The 27,158-nt window shown below is 36.0% G+C and overlaps 1 protein-coding gene across 1 annotated transcript in view; it reads left to right on the top strand.

Annotated features, from left to right (window-relative positions):
* Positions 1-14,372: 14,372 nt before the first annotated feature.
* LOC145693243 (uncharacterized) overlaps positions 14,373-27,158 on the top strand; it is a 172,121-nt gene continuing 159,335 nt past the window's right edge. Inside the window, exon 1 of the mRNA XM_081769050.1 lies at positions 14,373-15,186. The gene's annotated coding sequence lies outside the window, so the exon portion shown is untranslated. The remainder of the gene's footprint in view (positions 15,187-27,158) is intronic.

Below are 27,158 nucleotides of genomic sequence, written 5' to 3' on the forward strand. Positions count from 1 at the left end.
TCAACAAAGAAAACTGCAGCTGAGATCAGCCAAAACTTCATGCGCAATGTGTCACGAATTGAATGAAGAACCAAGTGACGAAGACTGGATTCAGTGCATTAATTGTGAACAATGGTGACATGAACAGTGTTCGTCTTACGAAGAAGTTTGGGATTCAAGTATGATAGGTGTTGAGTGCGCCCTCTTAGGGACCGCAAAACACACTCTTTGGAACACTGGTCCTTAAGAGTACGCATTTCGTTTTTTTTTTTTTTTTTTTTTTTAACTTTTTAACGTATATCCTCATTTCTACATCTAGTAGTGAAGTTTTCTATTTCTTACGATGTAGCCTAAACTTCAAATAAAATTATGTACAATTTATATAATTTTTGCTTCATTACTTTCGGAGCTTTTTGAATATGAAAATTAAGTGCGTGCTCTTTGGTAACCTCCCTCTATGCACGAGGAGAATATTCAAATTGGGAAACCTTTGAGAAAGCCTTTGGATGGTTCAAATAGGAAATGCGAAGATGGTGTGTGAGCAGAATCTTGAGGGAGGTCTAGCAATAGCCAAATTGAAGTGGCTTGACGCAGGATGTGATCCAATAGTTTTCGAGATCGCTAACCTGATTGGTGACAGTAGTAATGATGTTTGAGTCCAAGTTTAGGTAAGAAGGGACATGATAGCTGGTCGAGAATTGATAAGAGCAACGCCGAAGGCGTTGGTCTTCCTGATTTAAATATTTCACTGATATTGATAGAGTGAAAGCCCAAAAGCGTTCCCTATTTCTTTATTTATTTCACTCCTTTCTTTACCTTATAATATGATATACACGTTTACTGCTTAAACCTTATTCTCCCCAATGCAGAGAATAGATATTTGAACTAGTTAGTAACAACAATAATAAAATGATATGTGTGTGTCTGTGTGTCTGTCATCAGCTTTTTCGCATAGGAAGGAGTGATCTACAGGCACTAAATTTGGTATACGGATAGCAGGTCTAAATTTACATGAAACTTATTTATTTTATTTTATTATTATTATTATTATTATTATTATTATTATTATTATTATTATTATTATTATTATTATTATTATTATTATTATTATTATTATTATTACAAATTTCAGTACGGAGAGAAATTATGAGGGTCAAAATATATGCATCAAGGAAAATTGTTAATAAATTGGACGACAAATACTAGTGTTAAATTCATACTTTTCTGAATCGTTGAGATGAATAATAACACTCACGCCGCTGTTCAAGTCCAACTTTAGCCTCTATCGTCATGGGGAGAGGCGAAAAATAACATGTCAAAATGACTAATATTAATGTCAAATTCATAGTTTTCGGGGCCGCTGAGGTGGTTAGTAACATTCTCCGACGTCATTACTCCATCGTCATGGGACTTAGGGGCAGCGTGAAAAATAACATGTTCAAAATGACCAATTTTAATGTCGATTCCATAGTCTCCAGGATCGTTAATTTGTCATGTTGATAGTCCTAATAATATTTGAGCCCAACTTTAGGAAAGAAGGGACATGGCAACCGGTCCAGAGAAACTGACAGAGGCAACACCACTGATGCTACCTTTCCTTATTTATTTATTTCACTTTTTTTTTTTTTTTTTTTTTACCTTGAAATTTGATATATTGCATGAATCCTATCCTTTCTGTGCGAAGAACAAATTCTATCTTGCACTAATATATTAAATAATATGTATGTCTGTGAATCTGTCTGTCTGTTATTTAGCTTTTCGCAAAGAAAGAAGTAACGCAGAACCACAGATTTCGTACACAGATAGGTCTTTACCAGATCTATTAGTTCCATTAGTATTAAGTTCCTTTTTCGAGTTCTGGCTCGGAGAGTGAAATTGCAAAAACGTATGCGTAGTCTGCGATTTCTGGGTACTGTGCGTGCATGCAACCCTCATTATCTCATGGTTGTGCGGGCTTATATAACAGCAGAGGATAAATACCACAAAACAGAGTAAGGCCTTTTTTCTCTCTTTTAACCGACGTTCTAAATGAAGACCCGACAACGCCGAGTGCTTACATCTTATTCAGAATAAAAGTAGGACAATTTATCTCATCGAATGGGAGCTATGAAGTAGGGTTAAATGTTAAATATCATTCTTTATTGATCAGTCCTCATATATCCTCCTTAACATTTTCTGCCTAGCATCCGTTTTCCAATATTCTCTTTTGCATCTCCATGTTTGTTTACAATTTTTCAGATAGATGTTAAGAGTCTCCATCCCGGCGAAATTAAAATACCGCTAATTTTACAGTAATTATGTGATATCTTCAAATAGATAAAAGATAATTGAAATATGGAATAAGAGCGCCCTAGACAATATTATTTTGCATGAGGTACCGTTATCACAAGTCACCTAGCGGCTTTCCGTTTTCAGCTGTTTAGAAACGCGAAAATAAATGCCGATTTTCAAAATGGCTCGAAATCGAAAGCAGATAAATGAGTCGTGATAACGGTTTCTCATGTTAAATAATATTATATAGGGCGCTCTTGTTCCACATTTCAATTATCTTTTGTCTGTTTGAAGATATCACATAATTACTGTAAAATTAGCGGTATTTTAATTTTGCCAGGATGAAGACTCTTAAACATTTTTACAGAGGGAACGACAATATTAGATGAGAGATATTTATGGACTTTCGTTCACAAAAACTTTATATATTTAGTCTCTCTATCGTGTCCGACTGGGAGTCACAAAATCTCAACAACTACTTTTTGGTGTTCAATCAATTTTGGCCAGATGTAGAGACTTAAAAGTTAATGATCAAGTTCGTTGATCGAAGTGATCCGTTCGGATAATCCCAAGATATGGACAATCAAAAATCGGTTTTCCATTTATTCTTATGGGAGTAATTATGTCTGCCATCCTTGCTTGATAGACTAACCGCAGTGTTGTTGAGATTACCAGGTTAGTATCGGGCTGAGGATGCAAAACACGTAATCTGTCCGTGGAGTATAACGCTAAAATAAAACTAAATGACTTTCTTCTTGACAAATCTAGAATCTCAAATATTTTCTAATATTTCATTTAATTTGAGATAAAAATGCTACATTTAAGTTTGGTAAAATTTACCGAAAACCAAACAAAACTCCTTCACTTAGTGTACATTGTGACACTTTTACTTGTTTTATTGGAAGAATACCAAGTACGATGGTAATTTCATAAACAATGCACACTATGGTAACACTGTAGAAAGGATGATAAAATCGAGGTAAACATTTCGTCAGATGAAGCGGAGATCCTGAGACACCAGGACGTGTGCTTGTGCGCATTCTAGTGAACACAGTATGGCTGTGACAAGTGTTGGAAATGGAGGCGGCAGGTGTCTCGAGAAACGTGTCTATTGAAGATCAGAGGTTGTACATAAAGATTGAAACTTTACGTCTCGCAAAAACCCCACAGAATCAACAGTGTCGTACGTGAAGTTTGTTGTGACAAACAGTGGATCGTAGTACAGTTTCTCCTTGGGCTACTCGTTTCTGTAGTGGTCGTGTGAGCATAAAGGATGATGCAAGACAGGAAATCCGAAATCATCAACCGAGGAAAGAAATGTGCAACTTGTGGCAGATGTGCTTGAACAATATCGCCTTGTGACATGTGAGGAACTTTCTGATATCACTGTGATTCCATCTGTGTCAGTATACCGAATTCTGGCAAGTGATTTCCAGAGGAGAAAGTTTCTAAGTAGACACGTGTGGGCAATGGAACGGTGCTGAAACAAAGATTCAACGTCGAAGGTGAGAATTTTCTGTGTCGCATTATTGCTATTGATGAAATGTGGAGACTTTGAGCTGGAGTTGAAATCACGAGTGGAGAGCTCCATCTTCTCCAATACCAAAAAAGTGTCACCGGCCTTAATCAAAGGTTAAACAAATGATGGTTTTTGCTTACGATCATCAAGGCATTATCATAATGGACTGAGTTCCATATAGAAGAATTGTCACAGCAGCGTATTGTGAATTCCTGCTGAAACTGCACAGAAAAATGTACAAAGCCCGACCGCAGATGCTCAGGGTAGCTTTACGGACAACAATGCTCGCCCGCACATCGCTAATGCTGTGCGTTCAAAATTTCGCAAAATACGATTGGGAAATGTAGCTCATGCTCCTTACAGTCTGAACATGAGTCTATCAGACTACGACCTGCTCCCAAAGTTTAAACAATGTACGCGCGGACGTCGGTTTCCACGTCTGGAAGAGCTTTCTGCAGCCGTTACCCGAATCTATTCGACAGCTTCACAAGGTTGGCGTCCTAGATGAAATACAGGAGCTTCCCTGACGTTGGGATTTCGTCATTGCCAAGCAGGGAGATTATATTGAAGGCTTGTAAAGGTAGACCCCTCTCCAAACAATAAACGTGTACGTCATAAAAAATTGGGTGCATTATTATTAAACCACCCTCCTATATTTAGCTGTATATTGAAAATAAATGGGATTATTGAAAAAAGACCATTGGAAAAATTCTCTTTTAGAATGGTCGATCTCGGAATCAAATTCGATTACAAAGCGAACACTGTATTTGCTTATTTATACCGCTCGGTTCGTACAGCTTTGAAAAAAATGTAGCATAAAAAAATATTAGTATTGCACATCTTACTGTGATTATAATAAGATATTTCAACTGTATGAATTGTCCCTAAAATTAGTTTTAAATGAATACTGTATCTACTTCGATTAACAGATAAAATTATCGTTTATGTGATAGATTTTATTCTAAATAGAGACCATATAACAAATAGATTTGCTTAAATGGAATAAAAAAACAAATAAATCTCTTAGCACTTAGTTCTACCCACTGTGTATCTTTATTAGTAGACCTAAACTAGTGTATGCAACATGCTGAACTTACATAAATTTCAGATAGATCGAAAGACTATAAATGACGTCAATATGCATCATTTAAGGTTTTATTTGCCTTCCCAATTATCATGTTAAAAGGTCTTTCTTTACGAAAACAACTATTACATTTCAATAGAAGCAACTGAACTGATATCAACTACATTAGCAATTGTTATGTAACAGGTAAAAAAAAAAAAAAATATATTGATGCTGAAAGCTTAAATTATCACCTATCCATGCAATGGTTAATTTTTATGATAATAAAATATGTGAGAATTGCATTTATGTCAAGGATAGAGCAAAGTAAGAAATCCATTTCTTTGGTTTAAAAATTAGAGAGTAACTCACTATGTTTGGAATACAATTACATCTATTAGACTTCCATTTGTTGCTGCTGTTTTTAACTTTCAGGCGACACCTAAGTATTACATAGAACATCTTCAATCGACAACATGATAACCAAAATTGGAATTCGAGAAATCAACAGATTTACATGTACAGTACACAGAAAAAAAACTGCAACATGAGCATGTAAGTTCATTGCGAAACTACGCCTAACAGCGCAGAGAATCAACATAACGTCTAAGGTAGGGTGACCATCCGTCCCGTAAAAACGGGATTGTCCCGTTTTTTCACTACCATTCCCGGTGTCCCGAAAAATTTTCCCGGAACGCCAAAATGTCCCGTATTTACGTACACTGGGTACAAAAAACTTTCCAATCTAAAATTTCCTAATTTATATTATTATTTTCTAAGCTATGTAATTATATAGGAATATGTCTAATTACTGAGCAACGTCATTACGACGTTTGCGATATTGGATGTGGTGGTTGCACTGTTTTCCCTCCTAGGCCTCCCCCTCCAAGACTCCCACTGCGCAGAGGACAGTGCAACGGGCTGAAAGTCTTATGAAAAACAAACTATTTTTACTCTCTGTTTTGGGGGGTTGAAGACTGAGGCGCTGTCATCAGAACAGTACAGCTTTTCCGTGATTTAACTAAGATGTAATATTATGTCATTTACGAAAGGGGAACAAAGTATAGAACAATAAAACTGAAAGTAAAAAGAAAACTAGTTCTAAGTTAAATAATGTTTAAAAGTAAGAAAAAGAAAATAAAGGGAGTTGGAATCCGATGTTGAGAGTAGTTCGTTATAAATTCTGCCGGTGACAGATTTTGTTGTTGACATATTGATGAATGTTTCATATATTTTCAGTATTCTTGTTCACCTCAACCATAGGTGGGTGGGCAACATGGATATTTTAAAACTTTTCTGTCGCTTGGAAGAGCTAATGTTTTCAAAATTTGATTTTTTGTTAGTTGCTGATAGTTACTTGTTATTTAATTAATTCCACAACCTTTTCAATAGGTTTTAAAACGAAAGAGTGTAAATTTGCCTTTTTTGTGAGAGATACAGAGAGAGAGAAAGAGAGAGAGAGAAATAGAGAAGGGAGAGCCAAAATATATATTTAGGGGAGCAACCTATCCAAAAGTAAAAAGTTGTCCCGTTTTTTCTAGTTGATGATTTGGTCACCCTGGTCTAAGGGGCACGAATCTCCCAGGAGAAACCTCGGCGTCCTCCTCAGCACACTTATTTTGGAGCAAAAGAACTCGTCGTTTTACAATAAACTTACATGCTCATGTTGCAGGTTTTTTGCTGCGGACTGTACAATTTGTGTTACTGCGTGACAAAACGTATGTTGTGTCCATGTGTAAGACATACAATTGAGCAGCTCGGGCGAACATAATGGTATGTCACATTTTCTATCTTTCAAATAAACTGGAAAAGAAGTTTACCATTCCTATGCAATTCAATGCAATGATATATACCAAAAAAGATTCTCTTGCCATCTGCAGGTAAATTTCCGAAATAAAAGTACCTACATACTCTTCCGTTGTTCGATCACAACCCATTCCACCTAATAATTGAATTTCATCCGAAATGGCGCTAGCCATTATGTTCACCTGAGCCGCTGAATTATGTAAATAAGTGGGACACGATGACTCAGTGGTACAGCGCTTACCTCTGGTGCATGGGGTCCATGGTTCGAACCCCAGTCAAGTAAGTTTGTGGTGTCCGTAAGTTTTATCGGGTTTCTCCCCTTTCCTCCCACTTTTTTCATTTCATTAATTCGTTCATTATTCACTTGCTTTAATCATCGTCTCCCTTAGCCTAAAGAGAATAATCGTGGGACGTTAGACTGAAAGATTTCATTTCAGTATGTAAATACGAAAGTTTTAAGTTCTTCCAGTTATGGGCGCCGAACCTGGGAGGAAGGCGATGGGGTCGGTCCTTCCCCAACATTTGTTTGGTTCCCTCAGGATCGGTATACAGGGTGGCCTACCTGGATCTTTGCTTGGATATCTGACAACGAAACCCATTTATACATGAACACTTATCCTCCTCCCAAAAATACACATAAAATCGGCGTCACTGCTTCCGCTATTCCGGCATTTTCGCTAAATCGGCTCTACTCTGTGCATGAGATGTCTAGATAAGCGAGAGCAATGTACAACTATGAAAGGTGTTTGCCACTCCTCACCTCGATGTACAAACGTTTAACACAGAAAATAAAACAAGTAGTAGTGTACCTGACCAGTACAAGTATACTACAAAGAGATCATTTGGATTAGGATTAGATTATTGGGCTTTCGGCATATGGCCATGTAAGCCCGTCACGTAGAGCTATGAGGGATAACGTTCCGAAAACGCTCGCACCAAACGCGAGAGCGTTACCAACTATGTTACGCGAGACCAATTTTATTTCTTAGTATCATGAATAACACTACGAGGTAGTGATCGCTTTGGGTTACCGGTATGGCGTACCAGTAGGAAATTTAAAGACAAATATACTATCTGTTAAAATTTAAAATATAGAGTGTCCCAATAAAATGTGACTGTAACACTAATAATTATTATAATACGGAAATGTTTCAAAATTCAAATATAATGTGAACAAATGGAGAAACCAGCCATTTATCGAAAGTGTTGGCCATTGTGATCCAGACACAGCTGATAACCCTGACGGATGGAATCCAAAACGTTCCTAGTTGTTGCAATTGGTATTTGAACACATTCGTTTTCAGTGGCTACTTTCCACTTACTGATTGTAGCTGGTCTTGTGCTATAAACATTGTACTTGACATGTCCCCACAGAAAAAAAAAGAAACATTCTTAGGAGTCAAATCCAGTGAGCGTGGAGGGTACTCGATACTGGCTCTTCATCCAATCCATCTGTTCAGTAGATGTTCGTCAAGATAGGTTCTTTCGTCGCAATGGTAGTGGGGAGGTGCTGGAAATACCATTTTTAACAGTTATGAGCTGTTAAAAAGTGTAACAATTAAATGTAAAATATATTTTTAAAAAATGTTAAACAGTGTATACATTTTATTGGGACACCCTGTATATTGGTAATGCTGCAGTACAGTCGTTCTTTTATCATTCTTCTCTCTTTAATCCCTCATCCTTTTTTCTCATGTAGTTGTACTGGACAGGGCCGGCGCTAGCAGTTTTGCCGCTCTGAGCGGTACTTTCTCATGCCGCCCCTTTAATCCGCAAACCTTATTTTGACACAAGACGTTCAAGTGTCACGAAAAAGTAAGATGCCCTATTTAAAAACATGTATAAAATGGAAAAGTAAACAAAAATTGAACTACCTCTCTCGAGTGCTTTTTTCTACATAATATTTAAACGACTCTATACGTGACACAATATTCAGTATGCGCGATTTCGCTGTATATATGCAGTCTTGGTATATATGTGATATATAGCAGCGCATACAGAAAATAAAATTTTAAAAATATGCTTTAGTCACGACAAAGAATTTTAATTTTTAAGCCTATTTTATATCAAAAAGTGTTTCCAATACAGTATGGAGCATAAAGATAATGTAGTGAATCAAATATTACGGCAAAATTAAGTAATTAGCCTAAGCCTTATGTACTAAAACACAATAGAGATACACAAATTTAACATATTTTAATTGAAAGAAAGTTTTCTTGCTTCGATGTGAGCAAATTCATTGATCACATTCGCGTAGTTCAATGTTTCAGCCAATTCACGCTCTATTGATATCCTAGTTAGACCATTCAAGCGTGTTTCAGACCTGGAAGACTATAGATAGTTTTATATAACTTCCTTCTCCACTTGTCACTGTTACCTGTAAGGTTAACAAAATCCTAAGTGCAACACTGACATTGGGAACAAAGTCATGTTCCTCAATTAATTTTAAAGCTTATTCTTTAGGCTTAATTATAACGGATAACATGGGGTTAGTATCTTTCGATTCTTCGTGTTAAAATGCTGGCAAGTTTACTACACTTTCCAGACAAAAGTTCAGGTGGCATATCTTTAAGATTACTTATATCGTAAAGAAAATCGAAATAGGGCCTACTCGCTGTAATGTTTAAGTTGCTCAAACCTTTCTCTTAAAGCTAACATAATCAGGTCTAGAACTTTGTAATAAAAATCGATCTTGTATCATGTTTGTGGATCTGTGTGGATCTTGTATCTGTGTTTTCAATAGCTTCATCATCTGCCTCGTACTGAAACTGTCTCTTCTTACGACTTCAGCTGTATTACTTATCCGTGGATCGTCCATATCTAATACTGATGGCAACTCATCGCATCAACTAAGTAAGATTGAAACTTTGTATCATTTCTGCTGCTCTCAAAGTACTCAGATATATTTTAAAGAAACCAGATTGCACCCAACACATGAGAATCAATGCTATGGAGACTTTTGCTTACTATGTTTGTATGGAGTAAAAAGTCATACCAGATAACGAGTGAGCAAAAGAAAGTAGTCACGCAGCTAGTTTGCTATACACAAAGCATCGTGGCCGACCATTCTAACCAGTCGTTCTTTTTAGAAAAAAATGTTCCGGGGGTCACACTTAGTATTCCGGCGGGGCACTGCTGGTACTATTCTATTTATTATTGTATTATAGGCGTATTATTTTGGTCTCTTTCCCCCAAAATCATGTCTGGAAGAAACACTGATTCTATCTGTTCTATCATCGTTACTTATTTGAAGTAAGACATCATAAACCTCGCCTATTTTATATCTAAGTGGAGTCAGAGCATCAATTCGGCTCTCCCTCCTTGTGGTGCCTAATGGCTTTAAAGTGAGACTGCTAACGTGTTCCTTCCTGACGTATACTACAATATTTTGCAACTCTCAACAAAGACAGTATTTTACTTTTAATTTATTCACTAAGAATTTGAATAATTTCATTTTGGACATATTTTCCTAAATACCTAGGTAATGGTGGTATTTAATTGTCCTCCCACGGTTCTTTTCATGTGTTCGACCATGACGCTGTCAAACGTTCAACCAGTTTCAGAAAATTACCATTATTACTCGTGTAAAGTTTATCAGATGTTCTACGTAACGGTAGACATTATTCATCTAAAAACTGTATTATTGCAACTAGTCGTTCTATTACGTTCTTTTTTCCAATGTTGTGCTTCGGCATTTAACATTTTCTCGTGTTCTGCGTCAATTGTAAGACCACTCCTCAGTCGTATCGAAAGCTCCATCTACCTTCTTTGCGACTCAAGGTGAATAGGAGACCTATCACCTAGCTTCAGAAATGTGACGCCAATTGTTATCATCAACTGTGAAAGATATTTTACTTGTGGATCTTGGTCTATAACGACATCGCTATGTGTGATATTTGTGCTCGCTTTTGTGGTGAGATCGTCATTCATTGTATCTATAGAAAATGTAAAATCGAAGGTTTATCACTAACTGAGAGCAGTCACTGAGTTATATTTCCTGACTGACTAAGTTCTTCATTTAAATCTTTTTTTTTTTTTTTTTTTTTTTTTTTTTTTTTTTTTTTTACTCATTGTCATTTGGAGGAACGTTAGGAACTTATGCAATCTAGCTGATAATCTTATCTACGTCGCTGCAAGAGAAATATTGAACGAGATACATGTGGCTAGTAGTTTGATAATTGAAAATGATGAGAAGTGCTCTGAGTTTCCTAAATGAGTATTTTTCTAAATGTGAGTGAAGTAAGTTTAATTACATTCTCAGGTGAACATTATGTGGACTTAATACGAAGTATTATATTTTGATAATATTCTTTCTTCAAATTTTGCCGCCCATTAGACTTGCCGCACTGGGAGGTGGCACGGCCCGACCCCCCGTCGCGCCGGCCCTGGTACTGGAAAGTTCAGTGCTTAGTTAACTTATTAAATTGTATTTATTTATAATTTCCTTATTTATGAAAATTTAGCTTCGACACGACAATAATAATGCTATGCACCTATTTTAGACATACTTCTGCATATCACATAACTACGATAGTACAGTTGTGCGCGAATAATAATAACAGTAAATGTATTAGTTTTGACAAAACAAGAGTGATAACTTGTTTAACAACTTCTTAAACGAGAACAGGTCTATGCATATAATTATATATATCGATAATCAGTGATGAATTCAGGTAGTGGCCCAGAGAAAAATTCCCCCGGGGCAATCATCCTCAACGTGGATTCCCAGTATTTTCGTAGTAGTACTACTTTTCATCCGTAATGTATTGAAATTCCCCGGCGGATCTTCTGAAATCATTACTGTCGGTACTAATTCATTTCCAGTTCGACAACTGCACTGCGGTGCAAGGAGGCCGTATGAAACTGGACTTACAGCTTAATGTGGGATTCAAACCACAAGAACTCCCACCAGGTATACAACCTAGGTATCTTGTGTTAAGAGGTCTCATCCCGGCGAAATTAAAATACTGCTAATTTTACAGTAATTATGTGATATCTTCAAATAGATAAAATATAATTGAAATGTGGAACAAGAGCGCCCTAGACAATATGCGTGAGGTACCGTTATCACGAGTCACCTAGTGGCTTACCGTTTTCAGCCGTTTAGAAACGTGAAAATAAAATGCCGATTTTCAAAATGGTTCGAAATCGAAAACATATAAGTGAGTCGTCATAACGGTATCTCATGTAAAATATTGTCTAGGACGCTCTTGTTCCACGTTTCGATTACCTTTTCCCCGCCAAGTGAACTTTGTGGTGGACAAACACCGTGTGCGTGGGTTTTCTCGGGGTTCTCCCATTTCCTCCCACTTTCTTCATTCCACCATTTCATTCATTATTCATCATCACCGTCTCCTTTAGCCTAGCCGGCATAACCATGGGACGTAAAACTCAAACATTTCATTTTCATTTTTTCGATTACCTTTTATCTATTTGAAGATATTAGAAAATTACTGTAAAATTAGCGGTATTTTAATTTGCCGGGATGAGGCCTCTTAACGATATAGCCTCGAAAGAGTTCATCAGTGCTAGCCTTCGAGTGCATGTCGTGTCTGCCTGAAGGAAGGAGTCAAATGGGGCTCTCTTCATACCTTTACATTACATTTACGCAGACCCTATATTTTATTCGTTACACTCAGAGGTAAAAGTGGATCTGAAAAGATAAAGGAACGCATGACGTCACGCCTTCTCCCGTGCATATCTTTGTCCATTGTAATTTTTAGGAAGTGGAGGGACGCCAAAGATATTTTTTGGAAGTGGGGGTACGGCATCCTCCCGCATTCTCTTTCACCTTTACCCCTGGTTACACTTAGACTACACATTACATACGTACATTCCGCTCACTTATTCTTTTCCCCATCTACTGTTTTTCATTATACTTTTGCCTCTTTCCTAGATTTTTCGTCCTGCCCACTTAAATCCTTTGAACCCTTTCACTATGTGCACTTCTTTCCCGATTTTGACATTTTCTTTCCCCCACTGTGACATTTTTCACGTTCTTCAACTTCATCATATTTATTATTTTGTCTCTTGCCTATTACTGTATTTTATTTATTATTTTTCGCCCATTTTCTTACTTATCATATTTTATATTGCACACTTTTCATTGCTTGTGTAAATTGCCCAAAAGTCTTGTTCAAGATGGTGGCAATGTTTTAGCGTCGCGTTTGTGTCGCTTATCAGAAGAAACTCATGATGTACTACCGATGATGCAACTTGCCACTAGCAGTGATGACTTCATGGGGTTGGCCCGTGGGAATTCCCCCACGGGGCAAGCCTCCGATTGTGCTCTATAAGGCATATTGATATTGATATTTTCCCTGAATCCCTACGCCCTTGAGCCGCGACTTTTGTCCGGGTCACCTGGGTATGGGTATGAGTGTCACGTCTGATTCGATGATTCGGAAGCAACCGAAATATCAGTTCTGCAGCATTACTGTCGACTTCTCGAGGTAGAACACTTACTATTTGTTTGATTTCCGGTGTGATATCACACCTTGCATATTTCAAATACAACTTTATGTTTATTATTCTTCCCATACCTAGTATAAAAATGATACAGTAGTTTTTGAACATAAACAATACAAGAAGATTTAACGAAACACTGTTTGGGCCCTTAGCAGGAACTTTTAGAATATATATTCTTAACGACGATTTTTGAAGATTCGCTAAATTAAACCCCTCATAAGAACCCCTATTAGATTTGACGATCCCTCAAAGGAAAATATGTAGCTTATTTTTTCTATCTTTTCTGTGATTCTCATGCGTTTATACTGTTAAACTATGTAGTTATCTTTCAGTGCAATGCTTTGACACAAGAAGCGAGAAAGAAAACACACACACACACACACACAGAGAGAGAGAGAAAAGAGAAAATCGCCTTTGTTAGAATTATATTAACAGTCTCAGGTCTAGTGACTAATGCGTGCGCCTTCGGTGCACATGGTGCGAGGTTCTGATTAACATTCCCTGTTGGGAAGCATTAGCATTTAAACGCAATACGATGGTTTGAATTTAATCTTAAAACTGTAGGTCCACGTCTAAAATAGCCTCGGTGCTGAAAAGGGACGCTTATGTTCAACAGAACTTACAACTTCACTGTTCAGCAATTGTTTACTTTCCAAATAATTCTTAGACTATTAGTAAAAGACACATTAGAATTTTACTTATAGAAAAATTGTCTATACTTTATTAGAATTTTACTATATATATATATATATATATATATACTACTTCATTAGAATTTTTTTTTATATAACGCACTCTTGCATGGTCTGCGAGGTCAGCTTACAGTGGGATTGTTAATAAAATCAACAGGAAAGAATATGGAAGAAGACAGCGTCATATACAGGTCAGTTATGCTGAAAAATTAAAGCATCAATTAAAGACAGAAACAGCGCAGTAGGTAACGTGTATCTTCCCTTTGAAATAATGTAAGCTTACTACATGTGTCGTCTCTCCATCTAACAATCAAGAAAGGGAACTATTTCTCGTAACAAAGTAGAAGAGAATTCCGTCTTCAGGGTGTATTCTTCTCTTCTTACAAGCTTTTGATCTTAGATATTGATATCAAGACATTTTCTCATTACCATTACAATGGGGGAAGGTCAGAGAAACAGGACTACGGGGAGAGAGAGGCACCAATAGGAACTCTACCATACTGTTAACATACAAGCAGCTACCACAAGAAGTTTCGCGTAGCTCTCTCTCGCTCTCTTTAAACCCCGTCTCGTCCCTGTGTTATTCTCTCTACCGTACATAGACAGTCAGAAGCAGTGCAGGAGCCACGCAGAAACACCGATTGATGGTAGTGGGGATATAAACGACAAGAGAACTTCCCCCTCAATGTGATTGGCTTCAAGTCGTGGTGACGTCATCAGACTGGGATAATGCGGAGTGGTACGTGGAACGCGTGCGAAAACAACCCCAAACAACTTACGGCGGAGCGGAGAACCGGGTAGGCGAGGCGGGCGGGAAAAGGTGTGTTGTTTTGTGTGTAAGTGCGCGGAGTTGTCAATGGACTATTTGTGGGATCAGTAGCCTGCGTGTTATAGGACCCCGTGTTATAGCTAGAAATCGAAGAAAAGGATTATATAGACACATAACATTACCATAGCTTCAATAGAGTGAAAATAACAAACAATAACACGCGAATCACAATAGGCGAACATTAATTATAATAAGTTATCTTATTATCATACCAAATAACGTATAATTATTAAAATAATAATTAAACAATATTGCGGTTTATTATTGATTTGTGTTTGTTTTTAGTGTTCGGTCAAATTTATGAACAATTATATTGTATAAGTGGTGTTTGTTCTCTTTTAAAATTTTGTTTTAAGACTGAAGGAAGTGTGACATAAGGTGGCGGACTTTTCCGTACGTGGATCAGAAACAGCGACAATATTGACGGCACTTACAGCGGCGAGGCCTTGCTTCGTCAGCGGGAACGATTTAGGCCTACAGCCACCACGTTTCTTGCCGCAACAGACCAGACAGGCTTGGAGCTGGACCTGCATCATCGAGCTAGCAGCCACCTGATCAGGTAGGACGTTGGTTAATACACGCTATTGTTTTTTCCTTTTCAGTACTACAGTACTATGTTTAAATTCTTAATTTGTTTCCACTCAGTGTATGTCAGGTAATGTTCTAATCGCAGATAAGTCGAAATAAATGTTTGGCTGCGAGTTTAAAGATCAATTTTTAAAATATAGGCGATACTATAGCGTAGATAATTCATTTAAATTAATAATTTACCAGGAATAGACAATTTTTAATTTTGTTCTATTAGTACCGTATAAAAAATAGTATTACATAATATTTTTACTCTAAGATTTTCCGAAAATTAATTAGAATGTTGTCCGATATAGTCAGAGTGTAATAACAGAAGCAGCCTTTAATAGATAATGGGGTTCGAAAAGAGTACATAACCAATGTGTGTAGCCAGTAAACGGTAGAACAAGGTTCTGTTCCTAAAACAACCGAAGATCGAATCAGGGGCATATTTATTTTTTCCCCGCCATTATTTTGTTTATTTGAGTTAGTTTTTAGTTAAATTTCAATTATTGGGAGTTTTAGATTAGTTTTCTTTTCATATCCATGCGGTAGTTTCTATATAAGTGTGTTTTAAAGTTTTAAAATATCAGGTTATTTGACAATTAAGGTTAATAAGCTATCGTTTAGTTTGTGTGTGGTTCAACGAATTGTGACGTAATAGATTTGTCTTTTATTTATTTATTTTATTTAGGATCGTAAGATTAATACGTTGAGAATGTAGAGTAATAACGTCTGGAATTAAGTAAATGTTCGCAATAGATCTATTTTATTTTATTTACTTTTTCATTATTTATTTATTTATTTATTTATTTTTTTACCTCAACTAAAATTCATAGGTTAAGAATTTAGAAGATATAATGCCAACGTGATATTGACTTCATAACAGTTAATTTGATTGCCAGTTTTATAGTGTGATAATTGACAGACAAATCTACTAGGACTTTCTCAAACTTGACGTAATATTAATTCCAATATTCGCACCAGTTTTGCGAGTGTCGTGATGGAGGCGATCAGCATCCATCAAACAATATTTTTACAACTCGTTCTGTAAAAAATGCTGCCATTTAAATTTCGCATTTAATGCCTTAGTATTATGGTTTGCTGAAGTTAGTAATTTATATTGTTTTAGTGTTTGTCAACCTGGGGCTGCAAAAAATAATAACTAAATAAATAAATGTAAACAGGATCTAATTAGTGGAGGGGTGATATACTTTTAAATGTTATTTTTAATTTCTTATTTTGATGGATATATACAGCAAAACGCAGTAAACAAAGTTTTTGAGCTACCAAAGAAACTTTAGAAAATTGGAATGAAAGAGGAAGGAATCTGATGGAAAATTGTATATTAAAATACAATTTGAAATTAAGGTTATAGGCCTACACATATTACGCAAGCAATAAGTGACAGTAATCAAGATGCTTATTACAAATCGGAAATATTATTATTATTATTATTATTATTGCTCTCAGTTCTGTCTTCATGGCTTATCTGATGAACGTACATAAAAGTAAGCTAAGTAACTAGATTTATGTTATCGTAATGAAGTACAAGATATACCTATTTGTAAGTTAATACTTCCTGTTCATAGGTCTAACTAACTTAGAACATAACAGATATCCATTGAAATTTAAATCATTTTCATTCCTCGGAAGTTCGTTCATTGAATAATTTTTGAGACAATATTAAGCTCAGTCCAAGAAGGAAAACTGCTGTTTGTATGGCTAGATAACAGTTTGTTACATAGACCCTACTATACCAGCAGTTCATACTAGATATAGCCTATATTAGCACGAGTTTTTTGCTTCTTGTGAACCCGATTTTCAACAAGCTTCCTTGTAATTTTAAAACAATTCCCTACTTCAAGTAATAAGTTCCCCAATTATTATTATTATTATTAATATATACGTCTATCTCATTGTATTTTCTTGATGATGATAAGCCTGAAATGTTATGAAGACTAATATACATATGATGATCATTTATATTGATATGCGCACATGCGTCTGCCCGCATTTTTAAAAACCTTACTTACCCGTACACTAATTTATCTAGAGAAAATATAGACTCTAATTTGAACTGTTACCTCGTGACAATACGGAACCAGCATACATGGTAGCAGGTTCAAACCCTGTTATTAGTATAGCGTTTCAGGTAGTCTCAAGCGGTGGGTGGTATCCGGTTTTAATGGTAAATCTATTTTAAGGGTGGTGTTATAAAAGCTCTTGACGTAAGATTAATAAAATAATAAATATTTGAAGTTAATGCTTCATAAAAAAAATGAAATGAAATCTTGAAGTTTTACGTCACACGTGTATGCCGGCGAGGCTGAAGAAGACCGATGATGAGAAATGGTGAAATGAAAGTGGGAGGAAACTGGAGAACCCTGAGGAAACCCACGCACACTGTGCTGTGGTGGTTAGGTATACTTGGTCAGCAATTCTTTCCACAAAACACGTGTAAATATTTTGTATTTATTCTTCTTGTTCCTGCTTTTAATGCAGGTACAGTCAAAGGAAGCGAATTGTAACGACTATCAAAAAGTTACCTCTAGTTTCTTCGGGAAACATAACCGATATTTAATAAATAGGCAATTAATGCAATATCTTACACTTCCCAAATGCTGAACCTTTTATGTACATTTCACTTGACAGCTTATACCAGTTATTGGTCACTTTAATTCTATTCTATTCGCGAAAATGTTAGGAAAATTTCTTCTGGGTCTGATAAGGATTCTAGGATCTTCTAGATCTATAGCCCGACCGTAATAACTTGATCGCTGACTGGGTCGGAATTAGTGTTGTCCACAAGAGTCAAGAAATGAGGATTTTTTCGTCTCGTCTTGCTTCTCGGAAAAACGTGTCTCGTTTTGTATATTTGTGTAAGTACAAAATTTATGTCCTAATATTTTTTTTTTTCTTAACTTCGTCTACAAGTTGGCAGAGCCCTTTCGCGTCAACGAGGGTTGTTATGACTCTTAAACCATTGTTAGAATATAGGGCTAACTATAGTTAAACCATATTATTGGTCTATAATATGTAATGTCTTGTGTATCTTTAAACGATGATAAATGCTCTTCATTGTGTTCGTACAGTCACTTCGTCAGTTTATAGTTTATGTACTATCAATCCTGCAAAACTAAAACAGTGTTTGAGATCTAAGGCTTGGATAAATTAGTATATACCACGAGACTCGTCTCATCTCGAATTTAAGACCTGAATTGAGGAACGTCAGAAGTCTACCTAAGGTTTTTAAAGCATTTTAAAATTGAATGTCTTCGTTTGGATGCGCTTTTATGTGATTTGCTTTATTTTATTCCTTGTCCGAAAGTTCCAAGTGCGTGAAGCTGATAGGGCTATAGGGTCTATCAGTGTTAAGAAAAAAAAAAAAAGTATGTATGTTTGTGGACTTGATGTTTTTCAATTCAGGTCTTCAGTTTGAAATATTTTTGTGTTGTTAGGTATTGTTACGTGTTCAAAGCAGGGGCGATCCTTGCTCTCCCGAGAAGAGGAAATTTTCTTATTTTTTATATAAATGAAGCCTATCCCAGAGTTTGGAGCTCTTAAAAGTAGCTCTAAGTAGCAGTTGTAATTATTGTCCTCCCCCAAAAGTCCTTCCTGGATCCGCCCCTGGTTCAAAGTATGAATTATTGTTTACATTTTTTATATACCCATGAAGAAAATGAAACAATGTGTATCGGTGAGTCTTGTTCCTCCCATTTTTCCCCTTTCAAAAGCAAATCCTGAAATATACCGGTGTTTTGCTCGTATTGTCAATTGTTGTGATTTACGTATTGGGTTATGCTGTGTTCGGACTCTCAATTTAAGGAAGTAGTTCTCATCTTTCAATCGAGACGAAACGAGATATTTGATATGTTATTTAAATATAGCGTCAAATGTGGAAGGCATTAGCTACTGTCTCGATTAACTATTGTAAGGAGATTTCATTCAATACAGTGATGTACTCCTTTATGACATTATGTAGTTTCAGCGTCTTAGTTATCTTATAGTCATTACTGGCGCGCTAGATTTTTAAGGAGAGGAAAAAGGAAGATAAATCACATAGCCTACGACAAACAGGTACTTTGCTCCACATAATAAAAATAATTTTAATTGGGAACTGCGCTTGTTTTATTAAACAGTTGCAACAAAAGGTATAATTATTACAATTCCCAGTGGAGAGCACATATTCTAAATCCCACATAACCTCGTGTTATGAGGGAGCTGAACTTAAATTCAACCAATCAAATATATTACATAAGTTTTTGTTGTCTTTTAATTGTATTTTAATAAAGATATTGTACCTCGTAAAAGTTTTAACATTTTGGAATAGACTATCCTTGCAAGACATATCGAAATTCACAACCGCAGGAGTTCAATCTTCTACTCCTGACCAGACCCGTGTTTAGGTATGTGCCATTCTGTGCGTGAGCTGACAGAGTTTGAGGGCCGCAAAATTTTGGATTTTTTAAAAAGATTCACGATAAAGTAATATTTAAACTAGCAACCCGCAGAGTCCCATACAAGCGCGAGAAAATATGTTTAGTTCGCTCTCATTGCAGTAATTACTAATTAGTTAGCTTATCTGGTTATTTTTAAAAAAATCATCCTCTCCCACCAGGGACGTACGCAGGAATTTATTTCGGGAGGGGTCCAAACACAATTTCAGGCTAAATTATAATAAAAATTGTAAAATTGCCCCTAAAATTAGACTAAATTTACAAAAAAGTCCGGATTTCGGGGGAAGGGTACGGACCCACAGGACCCATCCCTGCGTACGTCCCGGTCTTCCGCCCCCACCCATAGGTGGGGATGAACTTGAACATAATGAAAACCGATACAGCAACACTAATTTGTCGTTTTTGATTACTTTGCACCCCATATCTCAGCTCAGATGTGACCTAGGGACCTACAACAGACTATTTGAATCATTTCTCTGAGAGCTTTAAAACATGTTAAAATTTACTGTTTCTATCCGTTATGGTTTTCGAGTTGAAAAGCGCTACAAACAAACAGCTTATCGTATTATTAATGTAAGTGCTATTAAACCATTACTGACGGTGACGGGTGAATAATGAAAACAATTATTTTTCTTATCAGTTATCAGTGATACTGGTGCGGGGGTGGGGGAGAATTATTTAGAGAGCAGGGGCGTACAATATATAAATGCGGTCCTGCTCCTGACATCAGTATATCGATCGATGGAAACTGTGACACGATTCGGACTGTATTGACAGATGAAGGCTATGATGTTAAATTCAAATTATTATTATTATTATTATTATTATTATTAAACGTGAGGTTGAGGTGTCGGTTACATAGGAGATACATCGTTCGCTTCCGTTGCTAACAGATGTAAGGAATCAGTTTTAAAGAACTTGTAAAAGAAATTAAAATTGTCCAGGAGTGTATTTTTTCATTTATTAAAAATCCGGAAGAGATTCTTTTACGTTGAAAATAAAGAGTAGCCTATAACGTAGAACGTGCCAGAAAAACTTCAAACTTACGGGAAAAACGTATTTTTTGGCAACTCTAGTCTATCCTGACATGTTACGTCAAACCAGGAATAATAATTTTTTAAACATATTAGTTTTGCTTGACGGTTACGTTGTCCTTTTCGGAAAAAAGAAAGAAAAGGGATTTTTGGATTGTTAGCTGTAAAAGATATTAGCAGCTACGTTCTGTAACTGGCATAATAGTTTAATAATAATAGTAATAATAATAATAATAATACTTCCATTTAATTTTTTTAATTTAAATATCGAGCTTAGAAAGAGGTGTGAAAAATTTGACTCTCACCCGCGAGTTCAACCCCTTCTTCAAGAGTATAACTCGAGCTAGGCTATTATTATTACCATTATATATGGAGGCGGAAAGAAAGGGAAGAAGTAGAGACGAGAAGGTGATCTGGCTAAACACGAACTCAGAAACGAGAAGCTTTAATTTATTAAAAACTATTAGGTCCGTCTCCAACATTTTTACATCAAGAATTATCGCTTTATAGAGCAATTTGATAATGTCATGTTTGCCTTAGGTTGCGTTTCCCAAACTTATTTCAGTTGGGCACCGTTTGTATCCCCTTCGATAGAGAATTTATCACTTGTTTATGTTTTGATCATATATTACTAATTCATACTGTAGAACGTTAAAATATTAACAAATATAATTACAAACCCTGGTTCGATTCCAGATCGCGCCAAATGAACTTTGTGGTGGAGAAACGCCGTGTGCGTGGCTTTCCTCGGTGTTCTCCCGTTTCCTCCCACTTTCTTCATTGCACCATTTCATTTATATTTCATCATGACAGTCTCATTTGGCCTAACCAGCATAACCGTGGGATGTAAAGCTCAGATATTTCATTTCATTTTTTTATTATTTACAAACCAGTAATTATATTTGTTAATAGTTTAATATTCTATGATATGAATTAGTTTTAAAGTAATAATATTTAAATTTTTCTTAATGGAGGTTTTTCACCTATGATAGCCACAAAAAGTAAGTGTTCATACAAGGCAGTAGATTCTGTATCGTCTGAATGTAATGTTCAAGTATTAAATGTGACTTCTCTGTAAGATTCACACGAAAAATTTGTAGCAAGTTACATAAAGAATCCCAAAGACATAGCATGATTGTTCATATTCCGTCAGTTGAGAATTTCTTCCGAACTTGAAACAATAATTTTAGTATGAAGCGTCTCAGGAAACACAATACACGACTATTTGTTAATAAGTTTATTAATTCCAGTCTTCACGAGAATAAGAAGTATAATGGTTCATGAAACACATCATACTGATTTTGTTGTTAAAAAAAAAAAAAATCTAAACTGGGACAATATTAACAATCGTGGTTTGTTCCTGGGGTTCTTTATGTAACTTGCTACAATATGTTTCAAAAAATCGTCTTGCATAGATATAACGTTTAATGCTTAAACTTCATATAATATACTGGTTTTTATGGACATTTTTACTTTTTATGACTATGATAGGTAGAAAAGTACCGGTCTTTACTCATCTTCTTTTATTGATATTAATACTACAAGATAATATAAGTGACGGTTCTGAAAAATATTTGATAGTTCATGTACCATATATGGGCAGTAAGAATTTGTCGAATTGTTATTTTATTAAATTGTTAAATTTATTATTTGTAATCCCTATAATATGTGCATGTTTGAGATTCTCCACGACAATGTGTTACACATAATTCGCTGAATTTAATTTTTTCTCTCTCTTTGGGGACTAACGTTCAATGTAAGCGGGTCGCAAAGATAGAGCTGGAGGATCACGGTTTGTAAAACGCTGGCAGGGTACGAGACTTTAGAAATTAAAAGAAACTGTTTCATTTAACAAATAAACGAATAAATAAAAATTATGGGACACATTGGCCAGCATAAAAACCGTAATATTATCTATAGTTTTTTTTTTTTTTTGTCAATAACTTCGGAAGTAATTGATTCCATTGAGGTCATACTTTTTTTTTTTTTTTAACGTAGCAATAATATTGACACTAATTCAGTAAATTTTGAGATGGTTGTTGAAGCTTTGCCCAAAGACGAATCAATATTCATCAACTTATTTGTGCGTAATTTGTTTTCCATTCATGATAGGGGAGCTCTTTATTTTACACTTCAACTTTTCTCAATAATGAAAAAAAAAAAGAAAGAAAAAGAAAAGAAAAGAAATTAAGATTCAAGAATGTGTCCAAATAACCTTTTGATTGTAGATTCAGTTTACCTTTGGGTAAATGTACGATATTCTTGCCGTTGATTTGACTCTAATATTGCGAGTTAGATCTATTGCAGTTCCGTAATCAAGCTGTGATTGAGATCCGTATTTACGCACGGCAAATTTTCAGAGACAGCAGCATATTAAGAAGAGTCGAGATAAAAGAAAAAAGGAAGTTATCCACGAGAGAAATTTAAGGGATCACATTGGGACCACAGAACGACCAACTTTTCTCGTTAGGACCCTACTGGAGCCAGAAGTAGCTGAGGCTGTTGCTTATTGGGTACCGGCGTGAAAAAAAAAAATAGCCTTTTGTCTTGTCACTTTTTTTTTTCTTAACTGAAGAACAAATCAAGGAGGACAAAATTTTTCTAAGATATGGGAGCAGCAATGATAAGTGAATAATAATAGCTGCAGTACAAAGTCCCGCAGGATGGTTCTAATACAGGTATTTTTAACATTATGGTGTCAATACGAAATTATTCTATGCTTTTTAAAAGGGGATTTATGTTCATAAATCCCGTCGCTTAGGTCAATAGCGAAAGGTTTAAGAAGTCACTGACTGGCTCATTCACCAACAAGTCGAAACTGCCATGTACACGAGAACTCCAAACTAACTAAATCTGACCTGTGGAACCCAGAGGTTCAGTGTTGCGTTCACAAAAGCTCTCCACTGACTTCTAGACTAAGGCGGTTTCCACTTTGTGTTCTATTTCTGCGAGGTCAATCTTGATATCCTTCCATCTCCGCCCAAGGGTCGTTTTCCGATTGGATTTCCAGTTAAAACTTTGAAAACGGTCCTTCTATCTTCCATTCTGTCTGCATGACCTGCTCACCTAAGCGTCCTAGATTTGATGACCCTAACAATGTTTGGTAAACGATCTAAACTATGTAGTTCCTCGTTATAAGGTTTCCGTCATTCCCCATTCCCGTTCCTCTTGGGTCCGAATATTTTCAAGGTCTCGTTATCAAATACTTTGTTCACGTTCTTCCTTCAGAGTAAGCGACCATGTTTCGCAACCATACAGAACAACAGGCATGGTTATCGTTTTATTTATTTTAAGCTTCCAATTCCTCGACAGAATTCGCGACAAGAGATTTTGAACTGAATAATAACACGAATTCTCTGCTATTAGTCGACATTTAATTTCTTCGTGACGAAAATATGGTTTTCGTCTGTTAATATTGATCCTAGATATGTAAAAATATCCACTTTATTGAAAGTATTGTTTGATATTTTAACGCATCCATATTTTGCAGTATTACGATCTCGACGACTTCCATCTATGTAATTTTCTCTTCATTTACTTCTAAACTCGAGTCTCTGGAAGTGTCTAATAAGATCTATGCATTCCTTTCTATTGTTCTTCTATCATCCCCTACTTACATCATCAGCATACGCCGTAATTTAGTGAATACCATTCAGATCTAGACCCTGGTTGTTCCATCGTGGCTATATCATTAGCGTACGCGTCTTTGGAGAGGAGGGCCTGGTTAGAGCTTATGTGGTTCAGACCCCACGTTAAGCTGTAGATCCACGTCTCATATAGCCTCGGTGCTGAAACAAACTAACTGAGCTCCTATCAACGAACCATCACGTAACCAAGCAGTACGAAAGAATGTTTCTAAGGACAGACTCTTAGATTTTTTTATCTGATCTCGGTGGCCAACTTTCGGGAGACGTGAAAAGACTTCTTGTAATACTATAAATAAATACGTGTTCGGGGTTTTTCCGAAATTTCGTGACCAAAGCAATGGAAAACGACGGATCAGGTTTCCAAAGAATGGGATGACAGGGCGTCAAGTTGAAGTTGGAGATGTGGGTTCGGCATAGCTTATTGCCTATTGGATGAGTTAATATGAAATAATTAATATTCTTGGGGATAACACACTGTGATATTTGCTAGTATTAAATAATTAAAACGAGTAGTTTGAAGTTATTTTAAGTGCAATAACAAATTCGTTGTCTGGCTTTTGTGTGCGTGCGAATTGTTTCTATAAAAATAGGTCTTCAAGTAAGCACAAGGAAATATTGAAAATATTACTTCATTTTATAGTTGAATAAAAGCAGTCATGATGTCCAGATTGGAAATGAAATTATCTTCGTCGGTCTCTCTCTCTCTCTCTCTTTTTTTTTTTTTTTTTAAATGAAAGAATTTAACCTAAATTATAAATTTAATCAAGCCTATTTTCGACAAAGGAAATAAACGGAAATTCTATAAAATTATGTAGGGTTTATTTAGTTCAATAAAATTTCATTCAGAGCGTCGTGCTTTCGTAGGCAGAGTATCTTCTGTGATCTTGAGTTCGATTGCCGACGGAGAAACAATTTTCGATCTTCACCCAACATTGTAAGAACAGTTTGAAACCTATTTGAGGTAAGAGATGAATATATTGATCGTATAACACTTATTAGATACCTTCTGGGCGACCGTAGTCTTTACTGCGCTTAGAGGTACAGGTGTTGATGTGAATGTGCGAGTTGATGAATAGGGAGAGACACGTGTATTGTTGACCCCTCGAAGATTAGAGCGACAGGGGAGGTTCGTTTCTTGTGAATCCATAACGGGCGAGCGGTGGAGCGTCCACAAGTTAAGCACAGGTTCGATAGTTTGAACCCTGATTATGTCATCGGCAAATGTAATGTGATGCATGAAATTTGTCTATATACAGTATTTCCAAACGTTGACCTCACTCTAGTTATTTATCTCCTAATTACCATTTGTCTAATTTTGCAAAGAGCAATTTGATCAGGTGCACAAAAGTTCAGACGCTTTGTACAACGAATTCTAATAACAATAATAGAGACTGTTTTTCAGATTTCAGAGAATTCTGTTGGTAAATGGTGCTAATGATACTAATAGAACTTTTCTAGATCTCATCTCGATTTTTGAAATGTCTTTAGCCTCATTTTGTAAATTTGTGTATAAAGTTTTTTTTTTCTTGATTTTAGAAGAAGTTATTTGAAATTCTTCCGCGTCACGAGAGAACTAGGATAGGTGTGATATAACATTTAAATTTATTATTGGAGTGGATTGTGTAATGTCTTGCGTATTTTTAACCATTGATAACCGCCGTTCCCCCATTTCCAGAAAATATGTATGGCGTTCTTCCACTTCCTAAAAAAATACAATGGGCAAAGGTAGGCACGAGGGACGGCGTGACGTGATGCGTCCCCCTACCTTTTCAGATCCACCTTTTCCCCTGCATGGCGCTTAAAGTGTTAAACTATTTGAATTTGTATGTTAAACATTAATTTCCTGAGATAAACTGTGATAGTTTTCGAATAATTGTGAATGATATGTGATTCAAAACGAAACGAACAGATGGATGAATGGAGAACTCCATAACGCTGAACTCCATAATATGAAAAACAGTTAATTTACATAATGAGTATTTATTTACTCATTATGTATATTTACTGTTTTTCATATTATTAACGTGATCCATTTGCGCTTCTAAGATGGAAAATTCTTATAGTATAATCGGCAATTTCTTTACATTTTTAATTTCTACGGTATTAGTCGTGAAGATTTTGACTCGGGCAATTATTAATTCATAATACAAACCTATTACTTATGCACTAGACTAACGCAAAAATAGTCTTGATATGCAGACTGTCAGTGGAATAAACTATCAAGTTTTTGAAGAATCAGCATCATTTGCCAGCAGAATTCTCCTTAATTTGAATTTTTTGTTTTTGAGAGTCGGACAAAGTCACAACTTCTGGTATACTGACGACTAGTTGCTTGTTAGGGAAATGCGTATTAATAGTATAGATGGATTTAAAGATAAAACAAATACCGAAGAAAATTCCTTTATATACTTTTCCTGTCTCTCCGTCTGGAAGACAAGAAAATCTTCAGAACTACTTTGATAAATCACCGTCAATTTTGGCCAGGATGTTGAGGGTTAAAGGTTAGGAATCGACTTCGTTGATGGTATTGCCAGTTGATCCGAAGATTTAGGAAAACAAAGCCCACGTATGTTCCTGTGGGGGTTGTTATTAATGAATTGTTCCTAGGTAATATGCAACCCAACGGTACATAAACGTGAAGTTGGTTATATACCAGTTACTTTCGATATTCTAACCAAACTCTCTCACGTAGTGTACATGTGACACTGCTACTTGCTTAAAAAAAAGACGAAGACGAATCAAAAACTAAAGTTACTCGCTGCCTGTATAGGTCATGATGTATTCTGGCTGGCCACGTGATGCACATCAGAGAAGTGTATTAGG

This window comes from Thermobia domestica, chromosome 8 (genome assembly GCF_964235325.1).
Source record: "Thermobia domestica chromosome 8, izTheDome1.hap1.1, whole genome shotgun sequence".
Taxonomy (NCBI): domain Eukaryota; kingdom Metazoa; phylum Arthropoda; class Insecta; order Zygentoma; family Lepismatidae; genus Thermobia; species Thermobia domestica.